The sequence below is a fragment of the Mobula birostris genome, chromosome 1 (assembly GCF_030028105.1).
Source record: "Mobula birostris isolate sMobBir1 chromosome 1, sMobBir1.hap1, whole genome shotgun sequence".
Classification (NCBI taxonomy): Eukaryota; Metazoa; Chordata; class Chondrichthyes; order Myliobatiformes; family Myliobatidae; genus Mobula; species Mobula birostris.
Window position 1 is genome coordinate 1,307,945 of NC_092370.1, and position 20,853 is coordinate 1,328,797.

Here is a 20,853-nt window from a genome sequence, read left to right on the forward strand (position 1 = left end):
ATCAGCCATGATCATACTGAATGGCGGTGCAGGCTCGAAAGGTCGAAGGGCCTACTCCTGCACCTATTTTCTATGTTTCTATGTTTCTATTCACCTTTCCTGTATTATTACGCCCCGGCGGGCACTTGTGTGTCAGAAGCAAAACTTCTTCATGAACCAAGGAGATGGCCGCGTCATCCATTTCATCCGGCAGATTGTAAAACTCCATCTCCGACTCAACATTCTGCTGGAAATCTACACTGCTATGAAACAGAGCTTTCTCGGATCTGCCATTCCTGTCTATTTCGTGGCCGCATTTTCCGACACTTTTGGAAAAGTACAGCCAAATGACAAATCAGCTGAAAGCTCAATGACTGAATTCCATCTTCACTGGAAGATTTGCCTCTCTCCTGGACGATGAAAGGAGGGACAACACACTGCAGATATACGCACACTGCAAACCAGCTGTTCCAAAAACTGGCTTGTGCAGGGCGCTCCAATTTCATGTTGCTTTACACTTAATGCACACCTGCCTCTTCTGTTTCACAGCTCCCACTTCAAAGCTCTCGCAGAAATATGAAGATTTTTCTCCCGACTTGCGCCACCACACAGATAAGCCGAATTGCACCTCAGCGGATATATGGAGTAGACATAAGGCCGATAACAATGTTGTCATCTGTCTTCGGTTTCAACGGTGCCCTCCAACGATGCCCCGAAATTCAGATTCTGGCATCCTTTGCTCGTACAATTTGGAATCGCTCAACCTAGACTGATTGCTAAATGTCTTCCAACGAAGAGGTCACCGATGTTCCATCTGGGCCTTTGTGTCGGTCTCTTCCTCTGTACACTTGCTACGTGCGGCCTCTCCGGTAATGCATATCGGTTATCTGTCAAGTAGGAGGCCGTGCACAATTCTGATTTGATGGAGGCAGACGTGATAGCACGGAGGAACATCTGATGAAACTTCTGAAATGCCTGCTTCGCTGCCGCTGCTACTGTGTGATCCGAAATCTCCGAAGGGGAATGCCCCGAATCCTCGGCTTTGCCTGCTGCTTGGCGGCCGGGGCCTGGGTCGATCCGCTCGGCAGAGATGGTGCTCGGTGCTCGGTGTCGGAGCGCTGGTCGGAGGCTCAGAGATTTCGGACGGACTCAGAATCGGACTGTGGTCGGGGGCTTTCAGGACGCTGCATCGGCAAGTACGCGCGCTCGATCCTTATGGCAGGGGGAGTTTCTTCCTTCTACCGTCTGCGTGAGATAATGAGGCCATCGGGACTTTGAGACTTTTTTTCGGTGCCCGTGGTCTGCTGCTATCAAATTACGGTATTGATTACATCTACAGACCCCAGAGCCTGCTGGCCCTGACGCTAGCAGGCATGAACTTCAGATTGCGGCCACTGCCATTGATCTCGTCGGCTCCAACACCTCACGGCATATTCAAAACCCGGACTCCCCCAATGACCATGCACACCTTCAAAGTTATTGCGCTACCACCAACTGCGACTCCAGCCTTGAACTTCAGGCCGCTCCAGAACGAGGGGTCACAGTTTGAGAATTAAGGGGGAGCATTTTAGGACCGAGATTAGAAAAAAACTTCTTCACACAGAGAGTGGTGAATCTGTGGAATTCTCTGCCGCAGGAAACAGTTGAGGCCAGTTCATTGCCTATATTTAAGAGGGAGTTAGATATGGCCCTTGTGGCTAAGGGGATCGGGGGTATGGAGGGAGGGCTGGTACAGGGTTCTGAGTTGGATGATCAGCCATGATGATACTGAATGGCGGTGCAGGCTCGAAGGGCCGAATGGCCTACTCCTGCACCTATTTTCTATGTTTCTGTCTTTATGTGCTGCTATTGTGACTACCGTCTCCCCGTCCCCCACCATCACTCTGCAACCCCGTCTCTGTCATATTCTACCGTCAGTTCCTGAGCCCTCAGAGGCTCCATCTTCCTCTCACCCCAAACCTCCCCTCTCCACTGACTCCCCCAGCCTCCACCCTCCCCCCTCTCATCTCAGCTCTCTCGGTGCCGGGTCTTTACCATCCCCTCCGACCTTCAAATGTCTGAGGCAGAACAATCAGTCCTCAGTAAGGGCCTCACCTTTGTCCCCCTTCGCCCACACCTCAGCGAGCTCCGCGTTCGCCATGATGCGGAACCCTTCTTCCGCCGTTTCCGTCTCCGAGCCTACTTCTTCGGCAAGGACTCTTCCTCCCCCACCGATGACCCCTTCTCCCGTCTTCAAGCCTCCTCCTCTTCATGGACACCCCGCTCTGGTCTTCTGCCTGCTCTGGATCTCTTTATTGCTGACTGCCGACGGGACATCAACGGTCTCGACTTCACCGCACCTTGTTCCCATTCCAGCCTTATTCGTTCCGAACGCTCGGCTCTCCACTCCCTCCGCACTAATCCTAACCTTACTATTAAACCCTCCGATAAGCAGGGTGCTGTTGTCGTCTGGCTTACTGACCTCTACCTTACGGAGGCACAGCAACGACTCGCTGATACCTCCTCTTATTTACCCCTCGATCATGACCCCACTAAGGAGCACCAGGCCGTTGTTTCCCACACCATCACAACCTTATGAGCTCTGCGGATCTCCCATCCATTGCTACCAATCTTATAGTTCCCACACCTCGCCTTTCCCGTTTTTAGCTCCTACCCAAGATCCACAAACCTGTCTGTGCCGGCAGACCTATTGTTTCAGCTTGCTCCTGCCCCACCGAACTCGTTTCTGCACACCTCGACACGGTTTTATCCCCCATTGTTCAATCCCTTCCGTCCTATGTTCGTGACACTTCTCACGCTGTTAAACTTTTCAATGACTTTAAGTTCCCTGGCCCCCACCGCTTTATTTTCACCATGGATGTCCAGTCCCTATATACTTCCGTCCCCATCAGGAAGGTCTCAAAGCTCTCCGCTACTTTTTTGGATTCCAGACCTAATCAGATCCCCTCTACCACCACTCTGCTCCGTCTAACGGAATTAGTCCTCTGGTCCTCACCTACCACCCCACCGGCCTCCAGGTCCAACATATTATTCTCCGTAACATCCGCCACGTACAACGGGATCCCACCACTAAGCACATCTTTCCCTCCCCCACTCTCTCTGCTTTCCGCAGGGATCGCTCCCTACGCGACTCCCTTGTCCATTCGTCCCCCCCCTCCCAATCCCTCTCCACTGATCTCCCTCCTGGCACTTATCCTTGTAAGCGGAACAAGTGCTACACATACTCTTATACTTCTACCCTTACCGCCATTCAGGGCCCCAGACAGTCCTTCCAGGTGAGGCGACACTTCACCTGTGTGTCGGCTGGGGTGATATACTGCTTCCGGTGCTCCCGATGTGGCCTTCTATATATTGGCGAGACCAGATGCAGACTGGGAGATGGTTTCGCTGAACACCTACGCTCTGCCTGCCAGAGAAAGCAGTATCTCCCAGTGGTCACACATTTTAATTCCACATCCCATTCCCATTCTGACATGTCTATCCACGGCCTCCTCTACTGTAAAGATGAAGCCACACTCAGGTTGGAGGAGCAACACTTCATATTCCGTTTGGGTAGCCTCCAACCTGATGGTATGATCATCGACTTCTCTAACTTCCGCTAATGCCCCACCTCCCCCTCGTATCCCATCCGTTATTTATTTATATACACACATTCTTTTTCTCTCTCTGTTCCTTTGACTATACCCCTTGCCCATCCACTGGGCTTCCACCCCGCCACTTCTTCCTCTCCCTGGGTATCCTGTCCCATGATCCTCCCATAGTCTTTTTGCCAATCACATGTCCAGCTCTTGGCTCCATCCCTCCTCCTCCTGTCTTCTCCTATCATTTTGGATCTCCCCTCCCCTTCCCACTTTCAAATCTCTTACAAGCTCATTCTGCAGTTAGGCCAGACGAAGGGTCTCGGCCTGAAACGTCGACTGTACCTCTTCCTAGAGATTCTGCCTGGCCTGCTGCGTTCACCAGCAACTTTGATGTGTGTTGGTTGTGGAGCAACCGTGTGGAATCGTTCGGCAGAGAGGTTGCTCGGTGCTCGGTGTCGGAGCGCTGGTCGGAGGCTCGAAGTTTTCGGACGCACTCAGAGTTTGGACTGTGGTCGGGTGCTTCCAGGAGGCTGTATCTGCAAGTTCGAGGCGCTGGAAGCTCATGGCAGGGGGATTTTCTTCCTACTACCGTCGGCGTGCGATGAGGAGGCCATCGGATCTTTGAGACTTTTTTTCCTTGCCAATAGTCTGTTCTTATCAAATTGCGGTATTACTTTGCACTGCTTAACTATATGGTAGAATTATGTGGTTTTTGTCACTTTTAATCTTGGTCTTCTTGTGTTTTTGTGATATCATACCGGAGGAACATTGTATCATTCTTGAATGCATTGTAAGTTAAATTAAAATGAACGACGACTGAGTGTCCTCATAACCTAATCTAATCTAATCTAATATTTCCATCTCTGTGTTAATTAAGGACGAGTGAGAGTTGTCGTACTGTCAGAGCAGCAAGCGTGAGGACATAGCGCTCTGAAATGTGATCCAGTGATCTACTGGCCTTGCCTGTTATGTGATCAGACGCCTCTGTATTCTATCCCGTCACGAGTCGGAGCAATTCGGACTGCAGTCTTGTGCCACTGAGAAGCTCCGTAGTACGGAATTGACGATCCGCGTAGTAAAAGAAGTCCCGATCCTTCGAAACGGATTTGAGCCAGCGACCTAAGGATGACTCAATTTCCTCTACAGTCCTCCGCTGTATCAACTGAGGGATCGAAAGAGAAGTGACACCAAGCTTCGCCAAATTGTCTCCTATGACAATGATTATGCAGATTTCTGCCCCAGTGTCTGTTAACCGATGGCAACAGCCTGCCAAATGTAATATCTAGTCCTTCCAGCACTAGGGGCCACAGGGTACCGAATGACGCACATCACCGAACTTATCACCATTTTCGATGCGACGCCAACACAGCTCTTTTATCTTCTTTGCTTGTCAAAATCAAAGGCTACTCAGCTTTCTCATTTCGCCCAGAGTCCAGGGCAAATTCCTTTTGACCACTGAACTGATTGCTGACTGAATGGTCGCCTGTAGCTCATGCATTACTGAAACACCGGCTGCCAGCGACCTATTCCTCCTACCTGCCTTCAACGCAGCAGACCTCTGACATCTCCCCCTTTCCTTTGCCTGAGACACGTTTCTCTCCCTCTCCGCCAACCTATCTTCTGTGCATCCAAACTTCAGAGCAATTTGATGAGACGAGTGCCTCTAAATAAAAAACGTTAATGGAGAATGCGAGCATCGATCTCACTACCTCTCGCATGCTAAGCGAGCGCTCTACCATTTGAGCTAATTCCCCAGCACATCCGGTTCACCTCCTGTCATTTTCTCTGCGCCACATGCACCATTGCATGCCTGCCACTGTTCACCGTTGCACAATCATCAGCGCACACACAGACACACTCACTCAATCATCAACCAACCACTCAGACACACATACAGTCGCTCTCTGCCACTGTCACCTTTCATGTCCCCAAACGACAATTCATTCTCCCGCATGCAAAGAATTATCCTTCTGTCTATTTTTACAACCGATTGTTATTGCAGTTGGAATTGATATCTCCACTTCAATGTAGCGACAAACATTCGGCGTACAATCACTTCATCACAGAGACACCGTGACATACCGTGTAATGCGTCGCGTCCGTGAACATGCACATTCACCTCAGCTGAAATCTGGCCTGTCAATACACACATATCACCAACAAAAACACAGTTAGCAACCATTCCAATTCACCTTTCCTGTACTATTACGCCCCGGCGGGAGCTCATGTGTCAGAAGCAGAACATCTTCATGAAGCAAGGAGTTAGCCGCGTCATGCATTTCTTCTGGCACATTGTAAAACTCCATCTCCGACTCAACATTCCGCTGGAAATCTACACTGCTATCAAAGAGAGCATTCTCGGATCTGCCATTCTTGTCTATTTCGTTGCCGCATTCTCCGACACTTTCGGAAAACTACAGCCAACAGTCAATTCAACTGAAAAGCTAAATGACTGAATTCCATCATCACTGGAATATTTGCCTCTCTCCTGGACGATGATAGGAGGGACAAAACACTGCAGACATACGCACACTGCAAACCAGCTGTTCCAAGAGCTCGCCTCTGCAGGGCGCTCCAATTTCATGTTCCTGTTAATTTAATACACATCTGCCTCTTCTGTTTCACAGCTCCCACTTCAAAGCACTCGCAGAATATGAAGATTTTTCTCCCCACTTGCGCCACCACACAAATGAGCCGAATTCCACCTCAGCAGATATATGGAAATGACATAAGGCCGAAAAAAGTGTCGTCCGCTGCGTTCCCTTTCAACGGTGCCCTCCACCGATGCGCCGCAATTCAGATTCTGGCATCCCTTGCTCGTGCAGTTTGGAATCGCTCAATCTACACTGATTGCTAATTGTCTTCCAACGAAGAGGTCACCGATGTTCCATCTGGGCCTTTGTGTCGGTCTCTTCCTCAGTACACTTGCTAGGCGCGGCCTCACCGGTGATGCATATCTGTTAACTGTCGGTGCGCTGGTCGGAGGCTCGAAATTTTCGGGCGGACTCAGAGTTTGGACTGTGGTCGGGTGCTTCCAGGACGCTGCATTGGCAAGTTCGAGGCGCTGGAAGCTCATGGCAGGGGGATTTTCTTCTTTCTACCGTCTGCGTGAGGTGACGAGGCCATCGGATCTTTGAGAATTTTTTTCCGTGCCCATGGTCTGTTCATATCAAATTGCGGTATTGCTTTGCACTGCTTAACTATATAGAAGAATTATGTAGTTTTTGTCACTTTTAGTCTTGGTCTTCTTGTGTTTTTGTGATACCGTACCGGAGGAACATTGTATCATTTCTGAATGCATTGTCAGTTAAAATAAAATGAACAACGACTGAGTGTCCTCATAACCTAATCTAATCTAAACTAATCTAATATTTCCATCTCTGTGTTACCTTAGGACGAGTGAGAGTTGTCGTACTGTTAGAGCAGCAAGCGTGAGGACATAGTGCTCTGAAATATGACCCAGTGATCTGCTGGCCTTGCCTGTTATGTGACTAGGTGCCTCTGTATTCTATCCCGTCACGAGTTGGAGCAATTCGGAGTTCAGTCTTGTGCCACCGAGAAGCTCTGTAGTACGGACTTGATGATCCGCGTAGTAAAAGAACTCCCGATCCTTCGAGCCGGATTCGAACCAGCGACCCAAGGATGGCTCCATTTACCTCTACAGTCCTCCGCTCTACCAACTGAGCTATCGAAGGAAAAGCGACACACAGTTTCGCCACGTTGGCTCCTACCGACAATGATTATGCAGATTTTCATCCTAGTGTCTCTCGACCCACAGCAACAGCCTGCCAATTGCAATATCTAGTCCTTCCAGCACTAGGGGCCTCAGGCGACCGGATTACGCACATCACCGAGTTTATCACCATTCTTGGTGCGACACCAACACAGCTCTTTGATAGAACATAGAACATAGAATAGTACAGTACAGTACAGGTCCTTCGGCCCACAACGTTGTGCCGGCCCTCAAACCCTGCCTCCCATATAAGCCCCTAGCTTAGATTGCTCCATATACCTGTCTAGTAGTCTCTCAAACTTCACTAGTGTATCTGCTCCACCACTGACTCAGGCAGTGCATTCCACGCACCAACCACTCTCTGAGTGAAAAACCTACTCTAATATCCCCCTTGAACTTCCCACCCTTACCTTAAAGCCATGTCCTCTTGTATTGGTCAGTGGTGTCCTCGGAAAGAGGCGCTGGCTATCCACTCTATCTATTCCTCTTATTATCTTGTACACCTCTATCATGTCTCCTCTCATCCTCCTTCTTTCCAAAGAGTAAAGCCCTAGCTCCCTTAATCTTTGATCATAATGCATACTTTCTAAACCAGGCAGCATCCTGGTAAATCTCCTCTGAACCCTTTCCAATGCTTCCACATCCTTCCTATAGTGAGGTGACCAGAACTGGACACAGTACTCCAAGTGTGGCCTAACCAGAGTTTAAAAGAGCTGCATCATTACATCGCGACTCTTAAACTCTATCCCTCGACATATGAAAGTTAACACCCCATAAGCTTTCTTAACTACCCTATCCACCTGTGAGGCAACTTTCAGGGATCTGTGCACATGTACCCCGAGATCCCTCTGCTCCTCCACACTATCAAGTATCCTGCTATTTACTTTGTACTCTGCCTTGGAGTTTGTCCTTCCAAAGTGTACCACCTCTCACATCTCCGGGTTGAACTCCATCTGCCACTTCTCAGCCCACTTCTGCATCCTATCAATGTCTCTCTGCAATCTTTGACAATCCTCTACACTACCTACAACACCACCAACCTTTGTGTCGTCTGCAAACTTGCCAACCCACCCCTCTACCCTCACATCCAGGTCGTTAATAAAAATCACGAAAAGTAGAGGTCCCAGAACAGATCCTTGTGGGACACCACTAGTCACAATCCTCCAATCTGAATGTACTCCCTCCACCACCACCCTCTGCCTTCTGCAGGCAAGCAAATTCTGAATCCACCTGGCCAAACTTCCCTGGATCCCATGCCTTCTAACTTTCTGAATAAGCCTACCGTGTGGAACCTTGTCAAATGCCTTACTAAAATCCATATAGATCACATCCACTGCACTACCCTCATCTATAAGCCTGGTCACCTCCTCAAACAACTCTATCAGGCTTGTTAGACACGATCTGCCCTTCACGAACCCATGCTGACTGTCCCTGATCAGAGCATGATTCTCTAAATGCCTATAGATCCTATCTCTAAGAATCTTTTCCAACAGCTTTCCCACTACAGACGTAAGGCTCACTGGTCTATAATTACCCGGACTATCCCTACTACCTTTTTTGAACAAGGGAACAATATTCGTCTCCCTCCAAACCTCCGCGACCATTCCCGTGAACAACGAGGACAAAAGATCCTAGCCAGAGGCTCAACAATCTCTTCTCCCGCCTCGTGGAGCAGCCTGGGGAATATTCCATAAAACCATAGAACCATAGAAACTACAGCACAGAAACAGGCCCTTTGACCCTTCTTGGCTGTGCCGAACCATTTTCTGCCTAGTCCCACTGACCTGCACGCGGACCATGTCCCTCCATACACCTCCCATCCATGTATCTGTCCAATTTATTCTTAAATGTTAAAAAAGAACCCGCATTTACCACCTCGTCTGGCAGCTCATTCCATACTCCCACCACTCTCTGTGTGAAGAAGACCCCCCTAATGTTCCCTTTAAACTTTTCCGTCAGGCCCCGGGGACTTATCTGTCCTAATGTATTTTAACAACTCCAACACCTCCTCTCCCTTAATATCAACATGCTCCAGAACATCAACCTCACTCATATTGTCCACACCATCATCAAGTTCCCTCTCATTGGTGAATACCAAAGAGAAGTATTCATTGAGGACCTCGCTCACTTCCACAGCCTCCAGGCACATCTGCCTCCCTTATCTGTAATCGGTCCTACCTTCACTCCTGTCATCCTTTTTTTCTTCACATAATTGAGCAATGCCTTGGGGTTTTCCTTTACCCTACTCGCCAAGGCCTTCTCATGCCCCCTTCTTGCTCTGCTCAGCCCCTTCTTAAGCTCCTTTCTTGCTTCCCTATATTCCTCAATAGACCCAGCTGATCCTTGCTTCCTAAACCTCATGTATGCTGCCTTCTTCCACCTGACTAGATTTTCCACCTCACTTGTCACCCTTGGTTCCTTCACCCTACCATTCTTTATCTTCCTCACCGGGACAAATTTATCCCTTACATCCCGCAAGAGATCTCTAAACATCGATCACATGTCCATAGTACATTTCCCTGCAAAAATATCAACCCAATTCACACCCGCAAGTTCTAGCGTTATAGCCTCATAATTTGCCTTTCCCCAATTAAAAATTTTCCTGTCCTCCTTGATTCTATCCTTTTCCATGATAATTATAAAGGCCAGGGAGCGGTGGTCACTGTCCCCCAGATGCTCACCGACTGAGAGATCTGTGACCTGATCCGGTTCATTACCTAGTACTAGATCTAGTATGGCATTCCCCCTGGTCGGCCTGTCAACATACTGTGACAGGAATCCATCCTGGGCACACTTAACAAATTCTGCCCATCTAAACCCTTGGAACTAATCAGCTGCCCATCAATATTAGGGAAGTTGAGGTCACCCATGATAACAACCCTGTTATTTTTGCGCCTTTCCAAAATCTGCCTCCCAATCTGGTCCTCTGTATCTCTGCTGCTACCAGGGGGCCTATAGAATACCCCCAACAGAGTAACTGCTCTCTTCCTGTCCCTGACTTCCACCCATATTGACTCAAAAGAGGATCCTGCTACATTACCCACCCTTTCTGTAGCTGTAATAGTATCCCTGACCAGTAATGCCACCCTTCCTCCCCTTTTTCCACCCTCCCTATCCCTTTTAAAGCACTGAAATCCAGGAATATTGAGAATCCATACCTGCCCTGGTGCCAGCCAAGTCTCTGTAATGGCCACTACTTCATCATTCCACGTATGTATCCAAGCTCTCAGTTCATCATCTTTGTTCCTGATGCTTCTTGCATTGAGGTACACACATTTCAGCCCTGCTACCTTACTGTCTTTACACCGTTTATTCTGCTTCTCTTTCCTCAAAGCCTCTCTGTATGTTAGATCTTCCTTGCTTGTCAAAATCAAAGGCTACTCCGCTTTCCTTTTTACCTCAGAGTCCAGGGCAATTTCCTTTCGACCACTTAACTGATTTCTGTCTGAATCGACGCCTGCTGCTCATACATTACTGAAACACCAGCCGCCAGCTGGCTGTTCCTCATATCTGCTTTCAACGCAGCAGATTTCCCCCTTTCCTTTGACTGAGACACGTTCCTCTCCCTCTCCGCCACCACTACATTTAGTGCATTCTAACATTCACAGCAACTTGATGAGACGAGTGCCTCTGTATACAAAACGACAATGGAGAATGCGAGCATCGATCTCGCTACCTCTTGCATGCTAAGAGAGCGCTCGACCATTTGAGCTAATTCCCCGGCACATCCGATTCACCTCTTCTTTTTTGCTCTGTGCCACAAGCACCATTGCATGCCTGCCACTGCTCACTGTTGCACAATCATCAGCTCACACACAGACACACTCACTCAATCATCAACCAACCACTCCGACACACATACGGTCGCTCTCTGCCACTGTCACCTTTCATGTCCCCAAATGACAATTCATTCTCCCGCATGCAAAGAATTATCCTTCTGTCTATTTTTACAACAGATTGTTTTTGCAGTTGGAATTGATATCTCCACTTCAATATAGCGACAAACATTCAGCGTAGAATCACTTCCCCACAGAGACACCGAAACATGCCGTGTAATGCGTCGCTTCCGTTTCTTCTGGCAGATTGTAAAGCTCCATTTACGACTCAACAATCTGCTGGAAATCTAAACTGCTATCAAAGAGCGCATTCTCGGATCTGTAATTCCTGTCTATTTCGTTGCCGCATTCTCCGACACTTTTGGAAAACTACGGATAAAAGTCAAATCAGCTGAAAAGCTGAATGACTGAATTCCATCATCACTGGACGATTTGCCTCGCTCCAGGACGATGATAGGAGGGACAACACACTGCAGACATGCGCTGGTCGGTGGCTGGAAGTTTTCGGACGGACTCAGACTTTGGACTGTGGTCGGTTGCTTCCAGGACGCTGCATCGGCAAGTTCGAGCCGCTGGAAGCTCATGGCAGGGGAATTTTCTTCCTTCTACCGTCTGCGTGAGGTGACGATGCAATCGGGTCTTTGAGACTTTTTTTTCCGTGCCCATGGTCTGCTCTTATCAAATTGCGGTATTGCTTTGCACTGCTTAACTATATGGTAGAATTATGTGGTTTTTGTCACTTTTAGTCTTGGTTTGTTTTGTGTTTCTGTGATATCATACCTGAGGAACATGGTATCATTTTTAATGCATGCATTTTAAAATTACAGTAAGCGAGGACTGAGTGTCCTCATCATCTAATTATATCCAATCTAATATTTCTATGTTTGTTTTACCTTAGGACGAGTGAGAGTTGTCGTACTGTCAGAGCAGCAAGCGTGAGGATATAGCGCTCTGAAATGTGATCCAGTGATCTACTGGCCTTGCCTGTTATGTGATTAGACGCCTCTGTATTCTATCCCGTCACGACTCGGAGCAATTCGGACTGCAGTCTTGTGCCACCGAGAAGCTCTGTAGTACGGAATTGATTATCGGCGTAGTAAAAGAAGTCCCGATCTTTCGAGCCGGATTCGAACCAGCGACCTAAGGATGACTCCATTTCCTCTACAGTCCTCCGCTCTACCAACTGAGCTATCGAAGGACAAGCGACACCGAGTTTCGCCACGTTGGCTCCTACCGACAATGATTATGCAGATTTTCATCCTAGTATCTCTCGACCCACAACAACAGCCTGCCAAATGTAATATCTAGTCCTTCCAGCACTAGGGGCCACAGGCGACCGGATGACGCACATGACCGAGCTGATCACCATTCTCGGTACGCCTCCAACACAGCTCTTTGATCTTCTTTGCTTGTCAAAATCAAAGGCTGCTCAGCTTTCTCTTTTCGCCCAGAGTCGAGGGCAATTTCCTTTCGACCACTTAACTGATTTCTGTCTGAATGGACACTTGCTGCTCATATACTACTGAAGCACCAGCTGCCAGCTGGCTCTTCCTAGTATCTGCTTTCAAGGCAGCAGATTTCCCCGTTTCCTTTACTGAGACACGATCCTCTCTCTCTCCGCCACACCTATCTTCTCTACATTCCAAACTTCTCAGCAACTTGATGAGACGAGTGCCTCTGGATACAAAACGTCAATGGAGAATGCGAGCATCCATCTCGCTACCTCTCGCATGCTAAGCGAGCGCTCTACCATTTGAGCTAATTCCCCAGCACATCCAATTCACCTCCTGTAATTTCGTCTGCGCCACAAGCACCATTGCATGCTTGCCGCTGCTCACCTTTGCGCAATCAGCTCACACACAGACACACTCACCCAATCATCAACCAACCACTCAGACACACATACTGTCGCTCTCTGCCACTGTCAGCTTTCATGTTCCCAAACGACAATTCATTCTATCGCATGCAAAGAATTATCCTTCTGTCTATTTTTACAACCGATTGTTATTGCAGTTGGAATTGATATCTCCACTTCAATGTAGCGACAAACATTCGGCGTACAATCACTTCATCACAGAGACACCGAAACATTGCGTGTAATGCGTCGCTTCCGTGAACATGCATATTCACCTCAGCTGAAATCTGGCCCTCAATACCCACATATCACCAACAACACCACAGTTAGCAACATTTCCGCATTCACCTTCCATGGATCATTACGCCCCGGCGGAAACTCATGTGTCAGAAGCAGAACATCTTCATGAACCAAGGAGATGGACGCGTCATTCATTTCTTCTGGCAGATTGTAAATCTCCATCTACGACTGAACATTCTGGTGGAAATCTACACTGCTGTCAAAGGAGCAATCTCTGATCCGCCATACCTGCCTATTTCGTTGCCGCATTCTCCGACACTTTTGGAAATGTACAGCCAAATGCCGAATCAGCTGAACAGCTCAATGATTGAATTCCATCATCACGGGACGATTTGCTTCTCTCCGGGTCGATGATAGGAGGGACAACACACTGCAGACATACGCACACTGCAAACCTGCTGTTCCAAGAGCTCGCTTGTGCAGGACGATCCAATTTCATGCTCCTGTACACTTAATGCAGATCTGCCTTTTCTGTTTCACAGCTCCCACTTCAAAGCTCTTGCAGAAATATGGAGATTTTTCTCCCGACTTCTGCCACCACATTAGTTGAGCCTCATTGCAACTCAGCGGATATATGGAAACGACATAAGGTCGTTAACAGTATCGTCAGCTGCCTTCGTTTTTAACGATGCCCTCCAACGATGCGTCGGAATTCAGATTCTGGCATCCCTTCCTCGTGCAGTTTGGATCGCTCAACCTACACTGATTGCTAAATGTCTTCCAACGAAGAGGTCACCGATGTTCCATCTGGGCTTTTGTGTCAGTCCTTCCTCTGTACACTTGCTACGCCCGGCCTCTCCGGTGATGATTATCTGTTACCTGTCAAGTAGGAGGCCGTGCACAATTCTGATTTGATGGAGGCAGACATGTGAGCACGGAGGAACATCTGGTGAAACTTGTGAAAGGCCTGCTTCGCTGCCGCTGCTATGTGTGATCCGAAATCTCCGGAGGGGAATATCCTGAATCCTCGGCTTTGCCTGTTGCTTTGCGGCCGGGACCTGGGTGGATGCGCTCGGCAGAGATGGACTCGGTGCTCGGTGTTGGAGGGCCGGTCGGAAGATCAAAGTTTTCGGACGGACTCAGAATAGGACTGTGGGCGGGTGCTTCCAGAACGCTGTATCAGCAGTTTCGCGGCGCTGGAAACTCATGGCAGGGGGAGTTTCTTCCTTCTACCGTCTGCGTGAGATGATGAGGCCATCAGGTCTTTGAAACTTTTTTTTCGGTGCCCATGGTCTGCTCTTATCAAATTACCGTATTACTTTGCACTGTTGTAACTATTTGGTAGAATTATGTGTTTTTTGTCAATTTTAGTCTTGGTCAATAGACAATAGGTGCAGAAGTAGGCCATTCGGCCCCTCAAACCAGCACCGCCATTCACTGTGATCATGGCTGATCATCCAAAATCTGTATCCAGTTCCTGCCTTATCCCCATAGCCTTTGATTCCGCTATCTTTAAGAGCTCTATCCATCTCTTTCCTGAAAACACCAGAGACTTGGCCTCCACAGCCTTCTGGGGCAGAGCATTCCACATATCCACCACTCTCTGGGAGAAAAAGCTCTTCCTCAACTCCGTTCTAAATGGTCCACCCCGTATTCTTAAACTGTGGCCTTTGGTTCTGGACTCACCCATCAGCGGGAACATGCTTCCTGCCTGCACCGTGTCCAATCCTTCACTGATCTTATATCGTTAGTGCGCATCCGCCGGTCGTGCATGGAGCCCGGTACAACTGTTCCGATCTATTTTTACTTACTTTCTTCTTTACTTTTTAATTTACGTTATTTTTTGTATTTATCTTCCTCACGGTAACACGACGACGCTGCACCCTCTCTAACATGCTGGTAGAGAGAGTTTTATTTGGGTTTTCTTTAGGGCTGGAAATGGTTAGATCCGGACACGCGGGACGGAAGCAAGGTCGCATTGTTTATTTCACGGACCAGCAAATACCGGCCGGCTTAGCGAACAGAGCGGTGGACACCCCTGCGGAAATCCGGGGGAAAACACACAGAGGGTGTCACAAACCTGACGAAAGAGGACCGGGTCGAGACAACAGAGACTTTTGGAGAAGAGGATTTCGGTGTTTAATACCGTTCCGGCTGACCGGAAGTGCACTGAGAGCGGTGAGCATAAAGGAGTTAGGTGCTTACTGATCTGTTTAACAACGGATGGTACAATCCGGGGTATATTACGATCGAGGAACGTGTTTGCAGACTGGATATTGAACTTTTTACTGTTCGACTTTGCCACATTCCACCGTGATACAACACTTGGCGACACGGGAGGTCGTTCCTGCCTGTGGCCATCGAACATGCAGCTCCTCCCGTGGAGGGTGAGACACCCTGAGCCAATAGACTGGTCCTGGACTTATTTTCCATCTGGCATAGTTTGCATTTTGGTGTTTCATTGTTGGGGTTTTTTGTATTGCTATACTTACGCTCTATTCTTGGTTGGTGCGGCTGTAACGAAACAAAATTTCCCCCTGGATTAATAAAGTATATCTATCTATCTATCTATCTATCTATCTATCTATCTATCTATGTTTCAATAAGATCCCTTCTCAGCCTTCTAAATTTCAGAACATACAAGCCCAGTCGCTCCAATCTTTCGATATATGACAGTCCCGCCTTCCCGGAAATTAGCCTTGTGAACCTTCGCTGCACTCCCTCAATAGCAAGAATGTCCTTCCTCAAATTTGGAGACAAGAACTGTACACAGTACTCCAGGCGTGGTCTCACCAGGGCACTGTACAGCTACAGAAGGACCTCTTTACTCTTATACTCAATTCCCCTTGCTATGAAGGCCAGCATGCAATTAGCTTTCTTCACTGCCTGCTGTACTTGCATGCTTGTTTTCAGTGACTGATATTCAAGTCTGTCATGTGTTTCTGTGATATCATACTGGAGGAACATGGTATCATTTTTAACGCATGCATTTTAAAATTACAGTCAACGAGGACTGAGTGTCATCATCACCTAATCATATCTAATCTAATATTTCTACCTTTGTGTTACTTTAGGACGAGTGAGAGTTGTCGTACTGTCACAGCAGCAAGCGTGAGGAGATAGCGCTCTGAAATGTGACCCAGTGATCTGCTGGCCTTGCCTGTTATGTGATTAGATGCCTCTGTATTCTATCCCGTCACGAGTTGGAACAATTCGGACTGCAGTCTTGTGCCACCGAGAAGCTCTGTAGTACGGAATTGATGATCGGCGTAGTAAAAGAAGCCCTGATCCTTCGAGCCGGATTCGAACCAGTGACCTAAGGATGACTCCATTTCCTCTACAGTCCTCCGCTCTACCAACTGAGCTATCGAAGGAAAAGCGACACCGAGCTTCGTCACGTTGGCTCCTACCGACAATGATTATGCAGATTTTCATCCTGGTGTCTCTCGACCCAGAACAACAGCCTGCCAATTGTAATATCTAGTCCTTCCAGCACTAGGGGCCACAGGCGACCGGATGACGCACATTACCGAGCTATTCACCATTATTGGTGCGACTCCAACACAGCTCTTTGATCCTCTTTGTTTGACAAAACCAAATGCTATTCAGCTTTCTCCTTTCGCCCAGTGTCCAGGACAATTTCCTTTTGACCACTTACCTGAGTTCAGACTGAATGGTCGCCTGCAGCTCATGCATTACTGAAACACCAGCTGCCAGCTAGCTTTTCCTCGTATCTGCCTTTAACGCAACAGACCTACGACATTTCCCCCTTTCCTTTGACTGAGACACGTTCATGTTCCTCTCCGCCACCCCTATATTTTGTGCATTCCAAACTTCAGAGCAATTTAATGAGACGAGTGCCTCTGGATACGAAATGTCAATAGAGAATGCGAGCAACGATTTCGCTACCTCTCGCATGCTAAGCGAGCGCTCTACCATTTGAGCTAATTCCCCGGCACAACCGATCCACCTCCTGTAATCTGCTCTGCGCCACAAGCACCATTGCAGGCCTGCCGCTGTTGCACAATCATCAGCTCACACACAGACACACTCACTCAATCATCGACCAACCACTCAGACACACATACGGTCGCTCTCTGCCACTGTCACCTTTCATGTCCCCAAACGACAATTCATTCTCGCGCATACAAAGAATTATACTTCTGTCTATTTTTACAACCGATTGTGACGGCAGTTGGAATTGATATTGTCATACGGGCACGGGCTGGGAACGGACCCAAGTACAAGACACAGACACTGAAGTACTAGGGACAGAACTAGGATACAGGGCGATGGCAAGGACATGGACAGGAAAACCAGCAACCTGGAAAAGGACTGAACAAGGGACCTAGGAGCCCGGGCTTGGACTCCGAGCCAGAGACTGCACAAGGACCCAGTACCTGGGTCTTGCCTCTGGCTCTGCTCCAGAACCAGGCAAGAACGAGTCTTGGCAGGCAGGTGGGACGAGACCTGAGACTTGAGACTTCAGACCTGAGGCGAGAAGAGGCTGGAGACTGGAGACTGGAGTCAGGAAACTTGAGGCGAGGCGAGGCTGGAGACTGGAGGCAGCTGACCTGAGGCGACGCGAGGCTGGAGGCCGGAGACGTGAGGCAAGGCGAGGCTGGAGGCTGGAGACTTGAGGCGAGGCGAGGCTGGAGGCCGGAGACTTGAGGCAAGGCGAGGCTGGAGGCTGCAGACTTGAGTCAAGGCGAGGCTGGAGGCTGGAGACTTGAGGCGAGACTTGGCAGGCTCCTCCTGGGCAGGGCGAATTACTCCTGGGCAGGGCGCGGATCACCACCCGACAGAGGCAAGGGACAGGACAGGACAGAACCAACCCCAGGTAACGGCAAGACGGCCTGGCTTACCTGGGCGGAGGCAAGGGACAGGAAGGGAGCTAGGAACAGGGTGGCTCCAGAACAAAACTGTTGGCATGACGAGGCGAGGGTTTCCAGCCAGCCAAGGCGAGCATTTCCAGCAAGACAAGGCAAGGATTTCCATCAAGACAAGGTGAGCGTTTCCAGCAAGACAAGGCAAGGATTTCCATCAAGACAAGGTGAGCGTTTCCAGCAAGACAAGGCGAGCGTTTCCAGCAATATAAGGCGAGCGTTTCCAGCAAGACAAGGCGAGGGTTTCCAGCAAGACAAGGCAGTGCTTCAGGCGAGGAAACAGAAGGCAGAGGAAGGGATCCAAGGAGTAAGGACAAAAACAATCCAGCAGCCACGCCCAGGTCTCTGAAGGTATTTATGCAGCCAGCCCCAAAGAGCATCAGCTGCCTCAGTTACCTCAACAAGGACAGAAACAGGGTAGAAAGGAAAACCTGGAGCAAGGGTCGAAGGACCAGACCGTGAACCGGAATATGGACTTCACGAACCGGACTATGACAGATATCTAGACTTCAAAGTAGCGACAAAAATTCGGCGTAGAATCACTTCCTCATGGAGACACCGAAACATACCGTGCAATGCATCGTTTCCGTGAACATGCATATCCACCTCAGCTGAAATCAGGCCCCTCAACACCCACATATCTCCAACAGCACCACTGTTAGCAACCTTCCCGCATTCACCTTTCCTGTATTATTACGCCACGGAAAGAACTCATGTGTCAGAAGCAAAACATCTTCATGAACCAAGGAGATGGCCGCGTCATCCATTTCTTCTGACAGATTGTAAAACTGCATCAACGACACAACATTCTCCTGGAATTCTACACTGCTATCAAACAGAGCGTTCTCGGATCTGCCGTTCTTGTCCATTTCGTTGCTGCATTCTCCGACACTTTTGGAAAAGTACAGCCAACTGACAAATCAGCTGAAAAGCTCAATGATTGAATTCCATCATCAATGGACGATTTGCTTCTCTCCTGGACGATGATAGGAGGCACAAAACACTGCAGACATACGCACACTGCAAACCTGCTGTTCCAAGAGCTCGCTTCTGCAGGGCGCTCCAATTTCATGTTCCTGTACACTTACTGCACATCTGCCTCTTCTGTTTCATAGCTCTAACTTCAAATCACTCGCAGAAATATGAAGATTTTTCTCCCGACTTGCACCACCACACAGTTGAGCCGAATTCGACCTCAACGGATATATGGAAACGACGTAAGGCTGATAACAATGTCGTCAGCAGCCTTCGCTTTCAACGGTGCCCTCCAACGATGCGCCTGAATTCAGATTCTGGTATCCCTTCCTCGTGCAGTTTAGAATCGCTCAACCTAGACTGATTGCTAAATGTCTTCCAACGAAGAGGTCACCGATGTTCCATCTGGGCCTTTGTGTCGGTCTCTTCCTCTGCACACTTGCTACGAGCGGCCTCACCAGTGATGAATATCTGTTATCTGTCAAGTAGGAGGCCGTGCACAATTCTGATTTGATGGAGGCAGACATGAGAACACGGAGGAACATCTGGTTAAACTTCTGAAATACCTCTTCGCTGCCGCTGCTACTGTGTGATCGGAAATCTCCGGAGGGGAATGCCCCAAATCCTTGGCTTTGCCTGTTGTTTGGCTGCCGGGGCCCGGATGGGAGCCTTCGGCAGAGAGGTTGCTCGGTGCTCGGAGTGGGAGCGCTGGTCGGAGGATGGAAGTTTTCGGACGGACTCAGACTTTGGACTGTGGTCGGGTGCTTCCTGGACCATGCATCGGCTATTTCGAGGCGCTGGAATCTCATGGCAGGGGGATTTTCTTCCTTCTACCGTCTGCGTGAAATGACGAAGCCATCGGATCTTTGAGACTTTTTTTTCCGTGCCCATGTTCTACTCTAATCAAATTGCGGTATTGCTTTGCACTGTGTAACTATATGGTAGAATTATGTGGTCTTTCTCACTATTAGTCTTGGTCTTCTTGTGTTTTTGTGATATCATACCAGAGGAATATTGCATCACCATATTAAAATGAACGACGACTGAGTGTCCTAATAACCTAATCTAATCTAATCTAATCTAATATTTCCATCTCTGTGTTAGCTTAGGACGAGTGAGAGTTGTCGTACTGTCAGAGCAGCAAGCGTGAGGACATAGCGCTCTGAAATGTGACCCAGTGATCTGCTGGCCTTGCCTGTTATGTGATTAGATGCCTCTGTATTCTATCCCGTCACGACTCGGAGCAATTCGGACTGCAGTCTTGTGACACCGAGAAGCTCTGTAGTATGGAATTGATGATCCGCGTAGTAAAAGAAGTCCCGATCCTTCGAGCCGGATTCGAACCAGCGACCTAAGGATGACTCCATTTCCTCTACAGTCCTCCGCTCTACCAACTGAGCTATCGAAGGAAAAGCGACACCAAGCTTCGCCACGTTGGCTCCTACCGACAATGATTATACAGATTTTCATCCTAGTGACTTTCGACACGCAGCAACCGCCTGCCAATTGCAATACCTAGTCCTTCCAGCACTAGGGGCCACAGGCGACCGGATGACACTCATCACCGAGCTTATCACCATTCTCGGTGCGACTCCAACACAGCTCTTTGATCTTCTCTGCTTGTCAAAATCAAAGGCTACTCCGCTTTCCCATTTCCTTCACAGTCCACGGCAATTTCCTTTCGACCACTTAACTGATTTCTGTCTGAATGGACGCCTGCTGCTCATGTATTTCTTAAATACCAACTGCCAGCTGGCTGTTCCTCGTA

General features: G+C 48.7%; 4 non-coding genes across 4 annotated transcripts; all 4 read right to left on the reverse strand.

Moving 5' to 3' along the window:
* Positions 1–7,168: 7,168 nt before the first annotated feature.
* trnay-gua (transfer RNA tyrosine (anticodon GUA)) lies at positions 7,169–7,255 on the reverse strand. Its single transcript is given in 2 exon segments — positions 7,169–7,204; positions 7,219–7,255. It is a non-coding gene; the product is annotated as a tRNA-Tyr (tRNA).
* Positions 7,256–12,241: 4,986 nt separating this feature from the next.
* Positions 12,242–12,327, reverse strand: trnay-gua (transfer RNA tyrosine (anticodon GUA)). The gene is given in 2 exon segments: positions 12,242–12,277; positions 12,291–12,327. It is a non-coding gene; the product is annotated as a tRNA-Tyr (tRNA).
* Positions 12,328–16,512: 4,185 nt separating this feature from the next.
* trnay-gua (transfer RNA tyrosine (anticodon GUA)) lies at positions 16,513–16,598 on the reverse strand. The gene is given in 2 exon segments: positions 16,513–16,548; positions 16,562–16,598. It is a non-coding gene; the product is annotated as a tRNA-Tyr (tRNA).
* Positions 16,599–20,408: 3,810 nt separating this feature from the next.
* trnay-gua (transfer RNA tyrosine (anticodon GUA)) lies at positions 20,409–20,494 on the reverse strand. Its single transcript is given in 2 exon segments — positions 20,409–20,444; positions 20,458–20,494. It is a non-coding gene; the product is annotated as a tRNA-Tyr (tRNA).
* Between the last annotated feature and the right edge of the window lie 359 nt (positions 20,495–20,853).